The sequence below is a fragment of the Balaenoptera ricei genome, chromosome 9 (assembly GCF_028023285.1).
Source record: "Balaenoptera ricei isolate mBalRic1 chromosome 9, mBalRic1.hap2, whole genome shotgun sequence".
Lineage (NCBI taxonomy): Eukaryota > Metazoa > Chordata > Mammalia > Artiodactyla > Balaenopteridae > Balaenoptera > Balaenoptera ricei.
The window spans coordinates 48,865,711-48,886,144 of record NC_082647.1 but is presented as its reverse complement, the minus strand read 5'-3'; the positions used below and the strand labels follow the sequence as shown (position 1 = coordinate 48,886,144).

Sequence of the window (20,434 nt, the reverse complement as noted above, 5' to 3'; positions counted from 1 at the left end):
CAGTAGATATATTACAATTCTAAACAAGTCTCCAAAAACTTCCTTTTAGTATAAAACAAAAGAGGTTATTATTGCTGACATCAGTATTGTTGCAAAACAATTTCTAAATTTATTTTGTGCAGGAGGCCCCATAGAAAGAACGTAACTTAGAGAAAATCTTTTGTGGAGAAAGTTTTATATAAGAATCTCTCCTTTACAGGGAGACAGTCCAAAGCATTCAATAACATGAATGAAACAGTCACTTTGGAGTAAAATCTGAGCTCAAGGGTTTTCCACTTCCTTTTTAGCTTAATTATTTAAAATATGCATATAGTTCCCAAAATACAAACATCTACAAATGACTCACCAAACAGATAACTTGGTTCTGGCTCCTAACACTTTCATTACCAGAGTCCCACTCACGGGAGTTTTTCAGGAGAAGAGCCTAAAAAAGAAACAAGAAAAAATCTAATTGGAACCTTTAGAGCAATGGACCTCAAAATTTAGCCTGCAGGGCTTGTTAAAATGCAAACGTCCATCATGACTGAATGGATAAACACATACACAGTGGAATATCATCAGCCTTAAAAAATAAAGTAATTCTGTCATATGCTACAACATGGATGAACCTTAATGAAATGATAAGTTAAATAAGTCAGTCACAAAAACACAAATATTGCATGATTCCACTTGTATGAGGTATCAAGAATAATCAAACTCGGGAACTCCCTGGCGGTCCAGTGGTTGGGACTCGGTGCTTTCACTGCCGGGGCCGGGGTTCAATCCCTGGTTGGGGAACTAAGATCCCACAAGCTGCACAGCATGGCCATAAATAAATAAATAAATAAATAAATAAATAAATAAATAAATAAATAAATAAGTAGAGGGGAGAAAATTAAAAAAAAAAAAAAAAAAGAATAATCAAACTCAGAGAGAAAGTAGAATGGTGGTTGCCAGGGGCTGGGGGCAGGGAAAATGAGGAGTTGTTTCATGTGTATGAGTTTCAGTTTGGGAAGATGAAAAAGGTCTGGAGATTGGCTACACAATACTGTGAATATACTTAACACTACTGGATTGTACATTTAAAATGGTTAAGATGGTAAATTTTGTTATGTGCATTTATAACAATTAAAATTTTTTTTAATTAAAAGGAGAGAGAATGGGGAAGAGAAATTAGAGACAGCAAGTAGAGAAATTTTCAAGGAGTTTTTCTGTGATGGGAAGGCAAAAATGGGGCACAGCTGGAGGTAGAGGTGATTTCAAGTGTTTTGTTCTTGTACTGTGATCCTAGGTTGTTCATATTTATGAAGAATTATGTTTGTTATAATAAAGGCCATGTACGACAAACTCACAGCAAACATCATTCTCAACGGTGAAAAAGTGAAAGCATTTCCTCTAAGATCAGGAACAAGACAAGGATGTCCACTCTCGCCACTATTAGTCAACATAGTTTTGGAAGTCCTAGCCACCGCAATCAGAGAAGAAAAAGAAATAAAAGGAATTCAAATTGGAAAAGAAGAAGTAAAACTGTCACTGTTTGCAGATGACATGATACTATACATAGAGAATCCTAAAGAATCCTAAAGATGCCACCAGAAAACTACTAGAGCTAATCAATGAATTTGGTAAAGTTGCAGGATACAAAATTTATGCACAGAAATCTCTTGCATTCCTATACACTAATGATGAAAAACTTGAAAGAGAAATTAAGGAAACACTCCCATTTACCACTACAACAAAAAGAATAAAATACCTAGGAATAAACCTACCTAGGGAGACAGAAGACTTGTATGCAGAAAACTATAAGACACTGATGAAAGAAATTAAAGATGATACCAACAGATGGAGAGATATACCATGTTCTTGGATTGGAAGAATCAGTATTGTGAAAATGACTATACTACCCAAAGCAATCTAGAGATTCAATGCAATCCCTATCGAATTACCAGTGGCATTTTTTACAGAACTAGAACAAAAAATCTTAAAATTTGTATGGAGACACAAAAGACCCCAAATAGCCAACGCGGTCTTGAGGGAAAAAAACGGAGCTGGAGGAATCAGACTCCCTGACTTCAGACTATATTACAAAGCTACAGTAATCAAGACAATATGGTACTGGCACAAAACCAGAAATATAGATCAATGGAACAGGATAAAAAGCCCAGAGATAAACCCACACACCTACGGTCAACTAATCTATGACAAAGGAGGCAAGGATATACAATGGAGAAAAGACAGTCTCTTCAATAAGTGGTGCTGGGAAAACTGGACAGCTACACGTAAAAGAATGAAATTAGAACACTCCCTAACACCATACACAAAAATAAACTCAAAATGGATTAGAGACCTAAATGTAAGACCAGACACTATAAAACTTAGAGGAAAACATAGGCAGAATACTCTATGACATAAATCACAGCAAGATCTTTTTTGATCCACCTCCTAGAGTAATGGAAATAAAAACAAAAATAAATAAATGGGACCTAATGAAACTTAAAAGCTTTTGCACAGTAAAGGAAACCATAAACAAGATGAAAAGATAACCCTCAGAATGGGAGAAAATATTTGCAAACGAATCAACGGACAAAGGATTAATCTCCAAAATATATAAACAGCTCATGCAGCTCAATATTAAAAAAACAAACAACCCAATTCAAAAATGGGCAGAAGACCTAAATAGACATTTCTCCAAAGAAGACATACACATGGCCAGGAAGCACATGAAAAGCTGCTCAACATCACTAATTATTAGAGAAATGCAAATCAAAACTACAATGAGGTATCACCTCACACCAGTTAGAATGGGCATCATCAGAAAATTTACAAACAACAAATGCTGGAGAGGGTGTGGAGAAAAGGGAACCCTCCTGCACTGTTGGTGGGAATGTAAATTGATACAGCCACTATGGAGAACAGTATGGAGGTTCCTTAAAAAACTAAAAATAGAATTACCATATGACCCAGCAATCCCACTACTGGGTAAATACCCAGAGAAAACCATAATTCAAAAAGATACATGCACCCCAATGTTCATTGCAGCACTATTTACAATAGCCAGGTCATGGAAGCAACCTAAATGCCCATCAACAGACGAATGGATAAAGAAGTGTGGTACATATATACAATGGAATATTACTCAGCCATAAAAAGGAACAAAATTGGGTCAGTCAGAAGCACAAGTGAGAACCTGGGCTTGTGACTGGTGTCTGAAGTGGGGATGGAGAGGCACTCCTGTAGGACTGAGCACTTAACCTGTGAGATCTGACGCTATCTCTGGGCATGTCAGGCTTGAGCTATAGGACACCCAGCTGAGGCTGTGGGGAATTGCTTGCTGTGGGGAAAAAAATCCTACACATTTGCTCACCAAAAGTGAAGGGTTCTGTGTGAGAAGCAAAGGGAACACACAGGTGGAAAACACAAATTTAGAAGAAATAAAAATTTAGGAAATAATAAACAGCTAATGGTAACTATACGTAACATTTATTCAGCGCTAAGTGCCACGTATTATGACAAGCACTTTTCACATGTTAAGTAATCACCATGAACTTGGGTGTAGATAGAACTATTATTTCCTTTGTTGTAAATGCAAAATCTCATCTATCTGTTTCTTACCTAGACATACCAAAATTCAGGCCTGCTTATCAGCACACTCCACCCTCTCGCAAGATTCCCACTGAAAGAGGAAGACTGTATAAGCTTTCTTATATTGACAAACATACTTTTTTTTTTAAATTTTTTAATTTTATTTTTTTATACAGCAGGTTCTTATTAGTTATCCGTTTTATACATAAAATGGATATAAAACAACGGATAGACTGGAGGTTCCAAGGACCCCCTTGTTGAGTTCACTTAATTTGCTAAAGTGGCTCACAGAACTCAGAGAAATATCTTACTTTCTATTGGCCCCACTGGTTACCAGCCCCCACCCTCAGGGGTTTCCCAAAAGCCACTCATTAACATAACAAAAGACACCTTAACCATTCTCATCAAGAAAGTCTAAGGGTTTTAGGAGCTCTGTGCCAGATATAAGGGACCAAGACCAAATATATATTTCTTATTGTAAATCACAATATCATACTTAGGAAACTGTATTAGGATACTTTATTAGAATAACTTATATGGTTAAACAGATTTAGTGTGGTTCCTTTGTCTATACCCCTTGTACTTCATTTGATTACTAGATTTTTTTTCTTACGGGGGGGAGTTGTAAAAATGGGAATTTTTTCCACTTAAGTTTTACTTGGTTGATTTTTGCTACATATGAAGAAATAAAAAAGATGATCTTTGTAAAGCAATGGTTGCTTGTGAGGTAGAACAAATCTCCCTGTTTGGGGAGGAAAATGTGTAAATTTTCCAGAACCTTTAGCTTGGACCATGAGAAAAAAAAAAAAAAAATTGGCTTGGCCTTTTTGAAAGACTCTAGTTAAAGGCACACTCAATTTTGTGAATTACCATTTCATGTGAACAAATCAAAGTCTGTATACTATTCCTAATTTGGTTTCTGAAAGGGATTTAGATAATTGGGGCAATTTACAAGAGTATGTTCTCTCTGGGGCCAAGCCTGCTTTTTCTTTGGGCTGCAGGTTCTCTGCCCCCTTGTGGCCTTTCGCAGGGCATTTTTTTCTACTGTGTTTCACGTTTCCAGGCTGGTTTGAGAGTAGCAAGACCGCCTGGTTCCCTGAACACCAGATGCGATTGCTAATCACATTTGCCCAAACGGGGGATGAGGCCCCTCAGCCTACAAGACTTAATTTCCGAAATTTACTTTCATAGTGAAGCAAGAGAGAGGATTGCTTTCCAAATTGAAGGGAATTATGTTACAGGCATTTGATTGTGTGAGGAGGCCGAATCCCAGAACAGGAAGGAAATCTTCAGAAGTTTTTTAATTCGATTTGGACTCCAGAAGACATTCAGGACAGATGGGCAGGAGCTTAAACTCCGTGTTATATCTTCCTGTCTTTCTTGTCACGGTCAGTGAAATTATTGTTTTAAAAACATCATTTACCAGAAATATATACTTATTGTAAAAATTTGGAAGATGCTGAAGAATAAAATAAAGAAAATAAAAATCACCTATAAGTCTATCACCCAAACATAGTCACTATTCACATTTTGGTTTAACCCCGCTTAGCATTTTTTGACAAGTTATGTATACACTTTTGCATTGTATACATAATAAGGTAAGGGTTTTCAGACAGTATAGAGCTGGGTTTGGCAAAATATGGCCTGGCGGCCAAATCTAGCCCATAGCTTGTTTTTGTTTGGCCTACAGGTTAAGAATGGTTTTACATTTTTTAATTGTTGAAAAAAATCAAAAGAATAACATTTTGTGACGTGAAAATTACATGCAATTCAAATTCAGTGTCCATAATAAAGTCTGATTGGAACACAGCTGCATGTATTGTCTATGGCTGTTTTTACAGCACAATAGTAGAACTGAGTAGTTAAAGCAGGGACTATAACCCTGTAAAGTCTAAAATATTTACTATCCAGCCCTTTATAGAAAACATTTTCCAGTCCCTGACCCAGGGTAAGCATTTTCCAATACCCTTAAATATTTTTCAAAATGAAGGCAAAGTTAATTTTCATATAGTTTAGTGGGATGGGTGCTACTTTCTTCTTCTTCCTCATTCTCCTGCTCTTAAAAAAATATTATTTTTTCACAGTGGTCTTTTAAAAAATATTTATTATAAAAAATTTAAATATATACAGAAGTAGAGAGTACAATATGGTCATATGCCCACACCCCAGATTCAACAATTATCAAGATTTTGCCACATTTACTTTTCTTTTTCCTTTTATTCTTTGCTGAAATATTTTAAAGCAAATTATTGAGATCATGTAATTTCATCCCAGAAACTTGAGCAGTGGTTTTTAATTATAAAAGTAGTACCTGCTCATGATGAACACTAACGCAAATTTAAACAATACAGATACACGTAAATATATGAAATAAAAAGTGGAAATCCCTTCCTACCTCTCTCCACTCCCTCCCTTGCCACTTTAGTGGGCATCCTTTTCTTATGTGTATAGAAATACATTTTTTATAACACAGATTAACCACTTAAAAATAATTCTGGAATAAAGGAGCAGAAGAAGAAACCCAGATGAAAGCACATATGACAGTATTCCAAACTGGTACCTGGACCAGCTAAGAGTGAGGACTGGGATGCTCTTAAGTTACTGGTTGGGGTAGGATATGTTTTCTTCCTCAAATGCCACCTATCACCAAGAAACCCACATCATAAACCACGACTGGGAAGGTGGGGGGGGGGTGGGGACATTATTTTTACTGCCCTTTGCCACCACCCCATCTAATTTTTCAAGTAACAGGTGAATGCAGATAGTAAATTTTAGAGACCTTGTGTTAGGCCCCCAAAATGAGAGTTGCTGTATTTAATCCACCTTATTATTTTCTAATATTTTATTCTGAAAACAAAACTCAAATTTAGAGGAAACTTGCATGAATTGTATAACGAACTACTATATACCCTCAACTTAGATTCATCAATTATTATTACCATGTTTTCTTTATCTGTCTCTATATGTTTACGCTTATTGTTGTCATTATTATTGCTGAAGAGTTTGAGAGTAGGTTGTAGATATCATGATTCTGTATTCCTACATTTTGCAGTGGGTAAGCACACCTTTTATAGAAGCCTCATTTTAGAGGGTGTACTGAAGCTTCATGCAAGAGCCCTCAGGGTCTTTTCCACATAGAATTCACTTGCGTGACTTGTTTGTGGCGTATCTAGTCATTTTTGAGCTATAAATTGACAAATTATGCATTCTTTTTAGTTTTTTCATCTTTCTGAAAAAAAGTATTTGCAGGAGAATTTTTGTATGTTAGGGTTTGAGGTGAATTCTTCCCATTCTGTCTTTCCCTTTCTCAAATGGACATACATTTTTCAAAATAATAGCTTTACTGAGATATTATTCACATAACATAAAATTCATCCCTTTAAAGTATACAATTATAATATGATAAATATAATTAACACTTTTTGTTATATATGAAACTTGTTAAGAGTGTGGATTCTGAAATTTCTCATCACAAGGAAAAAACTTGTTTCTTTTATTTTGTATCTCTATGAGATGATGAATGTTCACTAGACGTATTGTGGTCATCATTTCATGACATATTAAGTCACGTCAGTATACTGTATACCTTAAACTTATAGAGTGTTATATGTCAACTATATCTCAATAAAACTGGAAGAAAAATAAAAAGATAAAGTGTACAATTCAATGTTTTTCAGTCTATTCACATGGTTGTGCAATTATCACCACTACCTGATTATAGAACATTTTCATCACCCCAAAAGACCTAGTACCCATTAGCAATTTCCCCTTCACCTCTCTCTCTAGTCTCTGGCAATCACTAAATCTACTTTCTGTCTCTACAGATTTGCCAATTCTGGACATTTCATAGAAATGGAATCATACAATATGTGGCTTTTTACGTCTAGCTTCTTGCACTGAACATGTTTACAAGGTTCATCTATGTTGTAGCATGTATCAATTCTTCATTCATTTTTATGGCCAAATAGTATTTCATCATATGGATATAGTACATTTTGTTTATCAATTTATCAGTTGATGGACGTGTAGCTTGTTTCCATTTCTTGGATATTATGAATAATGCTCCTACAAACATTTGTGTACAAGTTTTTGTGTGAAAGTATACTTTAGTTCTCAAGTATATACGTAGGAGTGGAATGGCTCAAATGGTAACTCTACGTTTAATCTTTTGAGGGACTTTTTTGAGGAACTACCAGACCGATTTTTCAAATGGCTGCACCATCTTACAATCCCACTAGTACTATATGAGGGTTCCAACTTTTCCACATACTTACAAACAACATTTGTTATTATACACTTTTTTTTTTTTTTATTTTATTTATTTATTTATTTTTGGCTGTGTTGGGTCTTCGTCTCTGTGCGAGGGCTTTCTCTAGTTGTGGCAAGCGGGGGCTACTCTTCATCATGGTGCGCGGGCCTCTCACCATCGTGGCCTCTCTTGTTGCGGAGCACAGGCTCCAGACGCGCAGGCTCAGTAGTTGTGGCTCACGGGCCTAGTTGCTCCGCGGCATGTGGGATCTTCCCAGACCAGGGCTCGAACCCGTGTCCCCTGCACTGGCAGGCAGACTCTCAACCACTGCGCCATCAGGGAAGCCCCCTATACACCTTTTTGATTATAGCCATCCTAGTGAATGTGAAGTGGTATCTCACTGAAGTTTTGATTTGCATTTCTCTAATGGCTAATGATATTGAGCATCTTTTCATGTACTTATTGGTCATTTGTTTACTTCTTTAAAGAACTGTCTATTCAAATCCTTTGCTCATTTTTTAGCTGGGTTATTTGTCTTCTCATTGTTGAGTTGTAAGAGTTCTTTATATATTCTGAATATAAGTCCCTTATCAGGTATATGATTTGAAGTATCTTCTCCCCTTCTGCAGGTTTTCTCTTCAGTTTCTTAATGGTGTCCTTTGAAGCACAAAACATTTTTAATTTTAATGAAGTCCAATTAATTTATTTTTCTTTTGTCACTTCCGCTTTTAGGGATCATCTCTAAGAAACCATTGCCCAATCTAAGGTCACTAAGATTTATGCCTATGTTTTCTTCTCGAAAAGTTTTATAGTTTTAACTCATATTTAGGTCTCTGATCCACATTTAGTTAATTTTTGTACATGGTGTACAACAGGGGCATATGATATTTTTAAGAATAAAAATTTAAAATATTTTAGAAATAAGTTTATACTCACAACTATCTAACACCTTTCAAACTCCTAAAATGTGTTGCTTCAAGATCTGTATGCCCATAGACTAGACATTTAAATTGATCATTATTAGACAGAATTAGAAAAAGAAATATGAAAACAAAGTGAGCTTTTCCCTTCAGGTGGCTGCTGTCTGTGAGGTTCTGCATGGCAAAGCATTCCATATTCCCATTGTCTTAGCATTGCCTTAAAAAAATCTCACTTATTCACAAGAAAGCTAAAAACAGTCATAAAAATCTAGATTATACATTTTAAACAGGCAATTCAAAAATAACAGAAGCTTTAAATGTCCAACTAAAACATATTCAATAAATAGTCCATGAAACTCAAAATAACTTTTATGCACATTTTATGAAGATGAATGGATTTTAAAGTTTCTAGCTCCCATTTCCATAGGTCATAAGAAATCTGAGGCTTTCTCCTAGATGTATTTTCCTAGCTCTTTAATTTTATATCAAATCATAAGTCCTTAAATATAGGCCCCTTGTCTTAATCACCTTTGTTTTTCCCCAGGTCCCAGCGGTGTGTGCTGGTCTGGATTGTGTGGTGCACAACTCTAAAGGTGCCTGGAGTGAAGCAGTGTCTATCTGTCCAACTGCACATGGTGATCCTAACCTGTACAGTAAATTGCAGGCAGCAAGTCTCGATATTTATTTGTTGAGTGGAAATGAATTCCCCTAAGTTTCCTCTAAAATCAGTGGCAAGTTCTTGGTGGACAGAATGCATATCAGGCAGGCAGTAAAAAGTGGCCTGGTGACTGTGTGCGTTGAATGCTTCCGTTACATCTTTCAGCATATTTTAAGACGGACTCTAGTCTTTGTTCTACTGAAAACCGTAACTGAGTTAAGCAAGGGAGAGGTTGTGTGGGCAGGTCGCGTGCACCCTGCAGAGTGCCAGGAGGCTGGCTTCAGACATGTTGCATGTTTCCTAAGGAATATTTTCTATCTGGAGAATGTGGTATCTGATACCTGCAACCTAGTCATCTAACCTTGTGTCCCTTCTTTTTCACTACAGAACTGAACTTGGCTTTTGAGTGACCCAGCAGCTGTTACATTTAGTGAGAGAGTTCTCCTCTCCCCATCACTTGCTCCTCCACCTCCTCCGGCTTACCCTACCCAATTACCACACCAGAAACCACTCCTGTCTCTCTCTTTTCCCAAAGAGACCTTTCCTTTATTTGACTGCTTAAACAAATAAAACGAAGTTTCCCTGTTCCCTGAACCACCTGCTCAAAATACAAGCGGGAGACCAATTATAACCAAGGAGACAAATCCCCTTTGAACAGCTGATCCAGGGCATGGATTTGGAAGCTTATCTTCAGTCTGAATCACAGGGTCATGCCAGGGTCATCCCTAGAGCAAATCGTCCCCTTGGCTTCCACTGTGCTTACCCTGAAATGTGCAAACTGGGTCTCGTTTCCCATGGATTATGAAGCTATTTGGTGAAGGCTGCTCATTTGATGTACTAATCAGCATCTTGACATACACATGGGAAGAGTTTAAAAGTTTGCCTTTGTATTACAAGGCTTCTAGGGTAGTTTCTAATTATGTCCTTACAACTGCAGACAGAGGCCTGTGACTGAACCTGAAAAAAATAACTTCCAAAGAATAGGGCAGTGCTTCTCAAACTTTCATGTTTCATGCTTTTTGTATACAAAGCATGCAGGGATGTTTAAATGCAGATTTTGATTCAGTAGGGCTGGGGTGGGGCCTGAGATTCTGCATTTCTAACATGCTCCCAGGTAACACTGCTGCTGTGGTCCATGGGGCACACTTTGAATAGGCTACTCTATAAACAGCTGCCCAGAAACCTTACTGGTTGAGACATAATTAGTGAAATTTGGTATTCCTTAACTGCTACCCAATGACTTCCTCCATGCAGGTTCCCCAGCTACCCAAACTCAGCTGGATATTTCCTCATTTTTGCCACTCTCTACTTAGTTCAAATCTCTATCATTGCAGTGGTCATACTGAACTATATTTGTTTGCATGTCTGCCTCCTAGACTGTGAGCACACAGGGGTAAGGGACCCACTCTCATTCATCTTTGGATGGAGGGCATTTAGAATAGCATCAGGTAAACAGTAGGCACTCAACAGGTATTTACTGAATAAAAGAAAAATTGACAGACTAAATAATAAAATAAAATTTAAACCACCTATATATCCCAAATATCATGAAATAGATAAAAAGGCAAATGACAAACTGAGAAAAATATTTGCAGCCTGTGAAGATCTTCTACGAGTTGTTACAGGTTGAATTGTGTCCCCCAGAAAGATATGTTGAAGTCCTAACCGCCAGTATCTTAGAGTGTGGCCTTATTTGGAGACAGGGTCACTGCTGATGTAATTAGTTAAGACGAGGTCCTATTAGGATAGGGTAGTCTGTAAATCCAATATGACTGGTGTCCTTATGGGTGAGGAGATACAGACAGACATACAGGGAGAAACTCCTGTGGAGACGGAAGAAGAGATTGAAGTGATACATCTACAAGCTGAGGAACGCCTGGGTTGCCAGAAGCTGGACGAGGCAAGAGGGATCTTCTCCTGGAGGCTTTGGAAGGAGTATAGTCCTGCCAACACCTTGACTTTAGTCTCCAGACTGTGAGAGAATAAATTGCTGTTGTTTAAGACACCTAGTTTGTAGTATTTTGTTATGACAGCCCTAGGAAACAAATACATAAGCAACAAGAAAAAGAACAAGTTAGTAGCAAAGGGGACAAAAAACCCTTTAGGCAGGGCACAAAAGAATAAATGCAAATTGCCATAAACAGGTAAAAGATGTTCAAGGGTTAATAGTCAACACAATACAAATGGAAGCAACATTGAAATTCTATTTAAATTATTTTATCACTATTATTGTACTTATTTATTTTACTGATTTATTTTTTTTATAAAAAACCGTATAGTATTATGAGGGTCCAGGAAAATGGTCCCTCTTGTGTGCTTGAGTCCCCATTGCCTATGGATATGCTTCCAAATATATCTTAAGTCCTTCCATGTCTTCTGCCACTGCCTCTTTCCAAGACACCATCACTGATCTTCTGGGCAACTGAATTAATCTCCTAAGCGGTCTTGTGACTTATGTTGCTTATAGAAGCCAGAGGGAATCTTTTATAAAACATAAATCAGGCCATGTGAGTCTTCTGCTGAAAACCCTTCAATGATAGCTTTCTTGGCAATTAGGATGGCCCCTGCCAAGGCTCCGTCCCTCCCAGTCACTGCGCTCCAACCACGGCTTCTTCCAGCTCCTTCGTGGAGCTCTTCTCTCTGGGCCTGACACCTGGCTGGTCCCTCTCTCAGAATGTTTGTCCCTCCACTCCCGCCTTCAGGTCTCAGCAGCAGCGTCAACAGTGTTACTTCCTTGGCATGCATCCTCCAGCCCTGCCTAGGGTAGGTTTTCTTGTGGTGTTCTCTTCTTTTCCCTCAAGATTTATTATAGGTGGGTGTTTGCTTAATTCTGCTCTCTGTCTAGATTGTAAATTCTGTAAAGGCGAGTGCTATTTCTATTTTACTCCCTGCTGTAACCCAGACTCTGGTATGGAACTGAACACACAGCAGGCACTCAGTGTATACTTACTGACTGCATAAATGGAGATAAATTTGGCAAAATAGGCCAAAGGTCTTAGAAATGAGTATATCCTTTTAATTAGCAATCCCATTGACAGGAATATATTTCAAGAAAATAATTAGGAATATCTGTTAAGACCAGTTACATTGCAACTTAAATACTAGCAAAATAAATAATAGTGATAAAGTGGGAAAAATGTCTAAACATGGCCAGTTTAACAAATTATGGTTTGTACATTATAATAATATTATGCAGATACTCAAACTGATATTGCAGAGATATGAGTTGACATAATTTCTGTGGTCATCTATTTTTGTAAAAATAAAATGTATGATATATATATATATATATATATATATACACACACACACACACACACACACACACACACACATATGTTGTTTTGTTCTCTAATGAGGAGAAGAACATTTGGAAAGATACATACCAAAATGTTAATCGTGGTTCCCTTTTCAATTTGTTTTGACTTATTTTTTCAAATTCTTATATTTATATTTAAAACACTGTATAATAATATTTCTTATACAATTAAAATAAAAGTAATTAAAATTTTTTATTGAATGAGTAAGAATTACCTGGTTTGAATTTCAAACTTCTGTTTCTACAAAAAATAATTTGTATAAGCAGAAAGAGTTAGTATTCTAAGATACCATTTAGATACCGTTGGTTACTTCCACACGAGCTTGTGCTATGAAGGGAAAATGTCCTAACTGTCCTTAAGTCCCAGACTACCCACCATTTTTCATGGTTGAAAGGTTATTCTGTATCTTTTGTTGGCTGAACTCTTTTATATTTAGGAGGGTTTTTTTTCCCCTTTGATTTTGAGTAAGAACTGAATGCAGAAATCTGCCATATCTCCCATCAAAGGAATTCTAATGCTTTGGTAGGGATCCAACAACAAATTCTACTGTGTAGACCAAATATCATGTAGAAAAAAATGGACTCTGGATCAAATTTATGAAAACACAGGAATGAGTTTTAATATGAAAAATTTCAGAGAGAAAATTATATGGAATCTTAGAACTTTATTTCCCAAACTATCTTTCCATCAGAGACTCAATGATCTCCTTAGCCTCCCTGGAGACTCTTGTTCTAAGTCGTCAGAGGTGAGCTGTGTTACTATTCTATCTTCCCCTCTGGCATGGTCCTAGGTTAGGTGCAGATGAAGCCTCTTTCATATTCATGTAAAAGCACAATATTGGTTTGTTTCCAGTTTTATGTCACTCAAAATCTCCAAATTTGACTGTTTAACACTGTTTTTCACCAAAAACAAGTTAAAGGAACACATTGCTTTGTTGTTTACGTGTGTGTATACATATATAAAACATACACAAATTTACATATTAATAATGAATTAATAACAATGTAAAATTGGGACAATTTTTAATTCATGTCCTGAAGATAATGAAGCCATAAAAGAGTAACAACAAATAAAAGGTGTTTAGAAACCAAACCTAGACCTGTTTTGTTCTAGGGTACACAAATCTCTTCCTCCTTTCTCTGAGTCTAGAAAGTTATTATTTTGGAGGGTGGAGGAAGGAAGTGGCAGGGCTGTAATTTAGAAGAAATAAGGCGGGGTATGGGAGTGAGTGCATAAGGAGAAAATTCTTATATATACTCCCAAGTTCAAACTAACCAACCAAATTAGTAAAATAATTACCCCTCCCCACTTTGGAATGGCCCCTCCTCTGTATCTTCAGATCACTTACTTCTATGGGTAGTTATATCTTGTTGCTGTAAAAAAAATCCACCTCCAGTATTTACTACCTATGTGGCTTCTAAGCCTCAATGGCCTCATTGAAGTTTTGGTGAGAGTTAAATGAGATAAGGCATAACTTGGTATGGTGGCTACTAGATGTTAATAACTGTTACTGTTCTGTGTTTCCATGTCTGTCTCCATCAGGGGTTGTGTCTATTCCTCTGCATCCTCCTGGGTACCTCAGAAAAGTGCTCAGAACACTGCAGATGCTCAATGAGTATTTGTACAACTGAAAAAGAAAGGCATCAAGCTTTCTTTTCACTAACATGTGTTCAAATTCAGGTTAACCTGATAGAAGTTCAGCCACTTCTTAATTCTCACTCAACATATATATATATATTTTGGCTGTGTGGTATGTGGGATCTTAGTTCCCCAACCAGGGATCCAACCCACAACCCCTGCATTGGAAGCACGGAGTCTTAACCACTGGACTGCCAGGGAAGTCCTCACTCAACGTATTTTGGGATTTGGGTGAATGTAAAAAAACCTTAACACTCCCTATCTTTTTTGACGTGACTCCTTTCATCATTTTCTTTCCGTTTTAAAAAAGGAAAACATTTAAATTCTTGTGCATTTTGACTTCAACTCTTCACTATTCATACATCTCCTTAGCTATAAGCCCTAGATTCCACTTATTTTGATAATACCAATTATGTCTCAGATTTTCCAGTTTAAGTACATAGTTTCTTTCTACTTTATTTTGATCTTCTTTCCTTTTTTTTAACAAAGACTCAGCTGACCCTAATATGCCTGGACAGATTCACAAGAGACAGGTAACCGGGATTACCATCAGGGAAGGGATCGGATTGAGGGTAAGGAACAGGGAGGGAAGGAGACGTAATTTTCTCTGTATCTCACTTTAGGTCTGTTGAAGTTTGTATGTATTACGGTTCAAAAATGACAATAAAAAGACAGCTAGTTCATTTGGACTTCTTATCACCTACCTACTCATTTTTTCACAAGGAGTCTTCGTATCTAAATTCTTAAGTCAGTCAACAAATACATTCTATAAATTTCTTTAAAAGAATTTTCTTTAAAAAATTACTGGCTTCCTCTGACATTTTTCTTGAAATACTAGTCTCTGTTAGTCCATGATCGCTTTCTTTGAGGGGGGCTTTCACCTTTAGTCAAACATATAACTTCTTCAAGTCCATACACAACACAGCACCACCTCAGTCCTTCAAACACATACACACAACATACCCAGTGACTCTGGAGAAGAAAACATTGCGTACAGCATTGGCCTCCTAGGGAACGGCCAGTTTTTAAAAAGCCCTCCCCACTGCTAAATTGTTCCTGCATTTTGTCCATCTGGATAAAATGTTCTTTGAAGACACTTCTATTCCTTCCTCATCAGTCCTTAACCAAGACTCTAATTTTAACCTAGAGAGATGGTCTGTGTCCTGTCTATGATGTACCCTTGCCCATGGCCGAATACAAACTAGTGTCTGGGAGGGGGAAGCCGTTACCAAATTAGTGAATTAGAATTCAGATTTTGGGGGAAAGACAAATCTTTCTAAACTTAAATTTTTCTAAGATACTTGTGCAAATTCAAGCACATCCAAAGGGTACCAAAGACAGATACAAAGGCATTCAGTTTTTTTAAATCCAAATAATCAAAGAGGATAATATAAACTGAAGTAATGTTCTTAAAAAATAATTCTGTTAATAAGTATTCCCTATCCAAAATCAACTACGTAAGTTCTGGGTCTAGTGCAAAATGGAAATGTAGGGTCCCTTGCTCAAAATTGTTAAGAATTTGAAGACAGTGACAGCAGGACACTAAACCAAGTGTGGGCCCTTCTGAGCCCAGGGCCCTTTGCCTTGCACAGGTTATGTGCCTATGAGGCAGGTCCATGAAGCAAGTCCTCTCCCTAGCAAAGAATTGTCTCTGTCTAGCATGGAGGTTAAGAGTGTAGATTTTAGAGCCAGGAGATCTGGATTTAAATCCCTGCTTTGCAACTTACTAGCTGAGACACTGTGGGCAAGTTATTTATTTCCTCTGGATTTTAATTTCTTCACCTGTGTAATGGGGAAAATAATATCACCAAACTCATTGGATACTGTGAGCATTAAAGCAGTGAATACATTTAAAGTGCTCGTTTGAGCAACACCTGGTATACTACATACTCAATAAATGTTAGCTCTGATCACATACACACACACTCACATAAAATATGTGGGTAGCATTCACATCTTTGAGTTTCAAGGCCACACCATTTTTCCCTCTTCCTCTTTTATTTATTGAGACAATTTCTGTGTGCGATCACAGTTCTGTTAAAAGTTTTTCGGCTCCTTTTCAATTCCAAGAATTCAAAACACTGAGAAAAATCTTCATCATTTGCAACCTCAAAGAAAAGTCAAATGCGTTACTTTGCCTGCATTTTGCAGTTAGAACACAGCATGTGGGAAAGGGCACAGAACCCAGATAGGCCTGTTTGCTTTCTTGCTCCATTACCTGGTCTGTGTGGCTTCAGATAAAATCCTTCTCTAGGCTTTCTTCCCACTGCACAATTTATGCTATTAGTGCCGAGTAAAGCCAAAAGTAAACATTTTACACCCTGTTCTAGTTTGATATATTTATTTAGCTATAGGTGCCATAGAAACAACAGCCAGATCAAAGCAGTCACCACATCTCCAAACATGGGACCAGTGGTACAAGAGAAGGTCTGACCAACCTCCAAATAGAACTCAAGTTGGGAAGGGTTCTCCTGAAGGGAGAGTCCAGAAACTACTGTGGGGGTTGCTGAGAGAACAGAGCTTGGTAACAAGCCTCAGCACCACTTAGCAGCTGACTGACCAAGTCCCTTCTCTGGGCCTTTTCTCATCACCTAAGATGTCAGGACACTATTCCCTACCCCCGAGGGTTGTTCTAAGGACTGAGAAAACATATGGGGAAGTGCTTTGTGAGCATATTCATAGCTCCGTGAAATTTCAAGAGAGCAGCTGAGGAATATGCATGTGTCTGGCTGGTGAACAAAAGTCAGTGCTTGTTATGGTACTTCTTCCTTCAATAGTTGCAGGGTCTAGAGATTTGCATACAAAGAAAACCAGCTATTCCATGATGCAGGATATTTACATAAAGAAACAAAAGGTGGTACTCTGCAGTCAGACAGACCAGGATCTGGGTCCCAGCCTGGCCACTTACCAGGCTAACTGGGTGACTTAGTGTAAATAAACCCTCTCAGCCTCAGCTTTCCCCTGTAAAATGGGACTAAGAACAGTGCCTCAGATGGTCTCAGGGTTGCTATTTTACAATTAAGCGAGATCATGCAAGGCAGAGCACTTGGTGCTGTGCCGTTGCTGTTTAAAGATTACATTTTGAGTAGAAGAGACTAAATTATAGTAACAGGGGCAAGTTCCAGTCTGTCACAACCAACCCAGCAAGCATTTTGCCAGGAGTGATTTGGAACAGTCCTGTCACCTTGTGGAACACTCACTTTGGCTCAGACAGAGGAAATTTTCCAACTTAATTCCTTCACAAAACAAATCAGTACCCACTGACCATTTCCAACAGGGCTTCAAACGCTTTCTTGAAAAAGAGCTTTAGTTAGCATGGTTTAAGGCAGCTTTATGCGAGTTTTATCTGTACGCTAACCTATAAAAACCAACTTATGAATCTATGAAAACTGCATTCAAATTAGATCCATTTAAAAAATGATTGGGGTCAGAAGTAGCTCTTAATTTTCTCGGACCGTTACAGCACTGGATTATGAAAGAACATTGTGATTGTCAAATTGAGGCCTTCTAGCAGTTAATTCTAAAGGCAGCCAAGCTCAGTCTTTATGACCATGGTTTTGAGATATCTGAAGCTCCTCTCTTCTGTTAGTGGGCACTGTGGTGCTGTGCTTAGAGCCCCTTTCAGGACTGGGGAGCTCATTCTCCTGATGCCAGGAGCACAGCTCATAGCTGAGTTCTCCAGGGGCACTGCCCTCTGTGGAAGGTAGCCTTGACAAGATTGTGCCCTATTCAATGAGTAGGAAAAGGAGGGCTCAGCATCTTGCCTGGATCTGGGACAACCACAAAGGGCTCCAGAGCTCCCCAAGGGATCAACTGACATCTTCATTGAAACTGCAACTATGTTCAATGTTTCTTGCTTCCTTCACTCCCTTCAGGTGCTGTTTCCAGGAGTACTCCCAGTAAACTTCCTGTATAGGAAACAGAACCCAAGACATTTCTCGAGGACTATCTTTTGAGAGTTTCAATAAACTTACAGCAGTGGTCTTAGCTGGGGGGGATTTTGCCCCCAGGGGACATTTGGCAAGGTCTGGAGACATTTTTGGTTATCTCTACAGAGCAGGGCTGCAGACATCTAGTGGGAAGAGGTCAGGGATGCTGCTAAACATCCTACAGTGTACAAGACAGTCCTCCACAACGAAGAATTATCTGGCCCAAAATGTCAATGGTGTCGAGGCTGAGAAACCCTGGATGAGAGGTATTTGGGGCATGGTTATTTCCAGGTATGTGAATGATGGTGGAGAATAAGTTTTGTAATTCAGACCATCAAATAGTGCTTCAGGTGAGAAGAATATCCATTACCATGAGCCCTAGCTTCCCTTCTCCAACCCCAATTCTTCTTCCTCTGTGCCTACTGAATCTTGATACTGATTTGCTCTGAAAATACCCCCTGTGGTAGAGTCTTAGCATTGCTCCTATTGTCAATTATGTGTAGCAGATGACACTAGAAAACATGAAGCAGCACTGCTCACTGATAGTGTTCTTAAATGAGGCTTCTTCCTCTGATAGCTTTCTTCTGCTTTTCCCCTCTCGCTTTCAACATCGACAGTAACCTTACTGACCTATTGTTTTTCTTGAAGGAATCTTTCATTAACTGAGAAATAGCTTATTTGCTACTTTACTTAGTAGTGGGAGGTCTCATGCTCTCATGAGCTAGAGCTATTTCTTCATCCACATCAGGCTAGGCTGAGTTCGTGTTACAAATGTGCCACATTCATCAAATAGTTGACTTTGTAGACTGTGCCTTTAAAAGCCAATTCGACTCCCGGAGGAATCAAAGCCTTCACCCAACTAGAGGCCCAGCAGCTGGTGATTTCTGCAAGCTTCTCCTCCCCTCTGGTAGGAATAAGGCACTTCGGGGGCTTAGTACATGGCTCCCTGAGGTGTCCTCATTCCTGAAGTTGTGCTCACTATGAGGGCTTGCCCAAGTTAAAGATGTGAGAGTGCCCTCACTTTCATGTGTTATTATTGGAAAATAACTGGAATCCAAGCCAAATTCCAACAGACATAGTCCATGGAGATGTTGGAGAAAAACCCAAAATAGGCCAAGTGTGTTACTAGAAATTTGTTCTATAATCCTAACGGGACACAGTTATTGTTAAATGGATATATTCTCTACCACTCCTATACCTGTTCTGGAAGAAACTTTGATGATAACCAGGAAACATCAAGTGAAAATAATTCTAATTTTTTATGAATTGATCACCAGCTGAGACTTTGCCTACTCTAGAATCTCCTTCAGACTTTGGAGGGAATTAGTATCGGTCAGTATTTGTAATTGGAAAATAAGAAAGAGACATTACCTCCAGTTTTCTTGTCTTTTTTAAAATGTTTTTTAAAATTAATTTTTATTAAAAATATGGAACATTTCATTTGTGTGTCATCCTTGCGCAGGGGCCATGCTAATCTTCTCTGTATCATTCCAGTTTTATATAGTATATGTGCTGCTGAAGTGAGCACACTTCCAGTTTTCTTGATAAGGAAATTGATTCTCAGGGAGATACGTGATTTGTTTACATTGCCATAGCAACTAAGTGGCAGAGTCAGGACTCAAACCAGGACTTCTGACACCGAGTCCAGTGCTCTTTGCTCTACCATAATTGATCCTCCAGGAATTAATATTTCAGCTACTATATTCCCCATCACTGTAAATTCTCAAATATTGCTCAACCCTCCCTCTCCGACATATAAAATGCCCCAATCTAATTTTTACTTCAAATGTGGCACCTTCTCTTTTTGGCCTTTATGCATACTGTATAGAATCAGTGATGACTTATCTTTAACCTCAATTAAAAGATAAAAAGTATTCATTGTGAGGTGTCCCCCACTAACTCCAGAGAGTGACTGGGGTTCCAGACCAATGGTATGAGTCAGAATCAGTAGATAGTTTTACAGGTCTTATACTCATATAGATATATATGATTATATATCATTTTTGCATTCATTCGAAAGTTACTGCACCGAAACTACATTCTGGTACTAGAGATACAGTGCTAAACAAGATGGAAAGTTTTCCTGCTTTCAGGGAGCTTGCATTCTACTGAAGAGAGGGTATATATTTTTTTAACTTAAGTATAGTTGATTTACAATG

At 38.0% G+C, this 20,434-nt stretch overlaps 1 non-coding gene across 1 annotated transcript; it reads right to left on the bottom strand.

The window, feature by feature from the left end:
* Positions 1-19,696: 19,696 nt before the first annotated feature.
* LOC132372301 (U6 spliceosomal RNA) lies at positions 19,697-19,803 on the bottom strand. The gene has a single exon (XR_009505169.1). It is a non-coding gene; the product is annotated as a U6 spliceosomal RNA (small nuclear RNA).
* Positions 19,804-20,434: the final 631 nt, after the last annotated feature.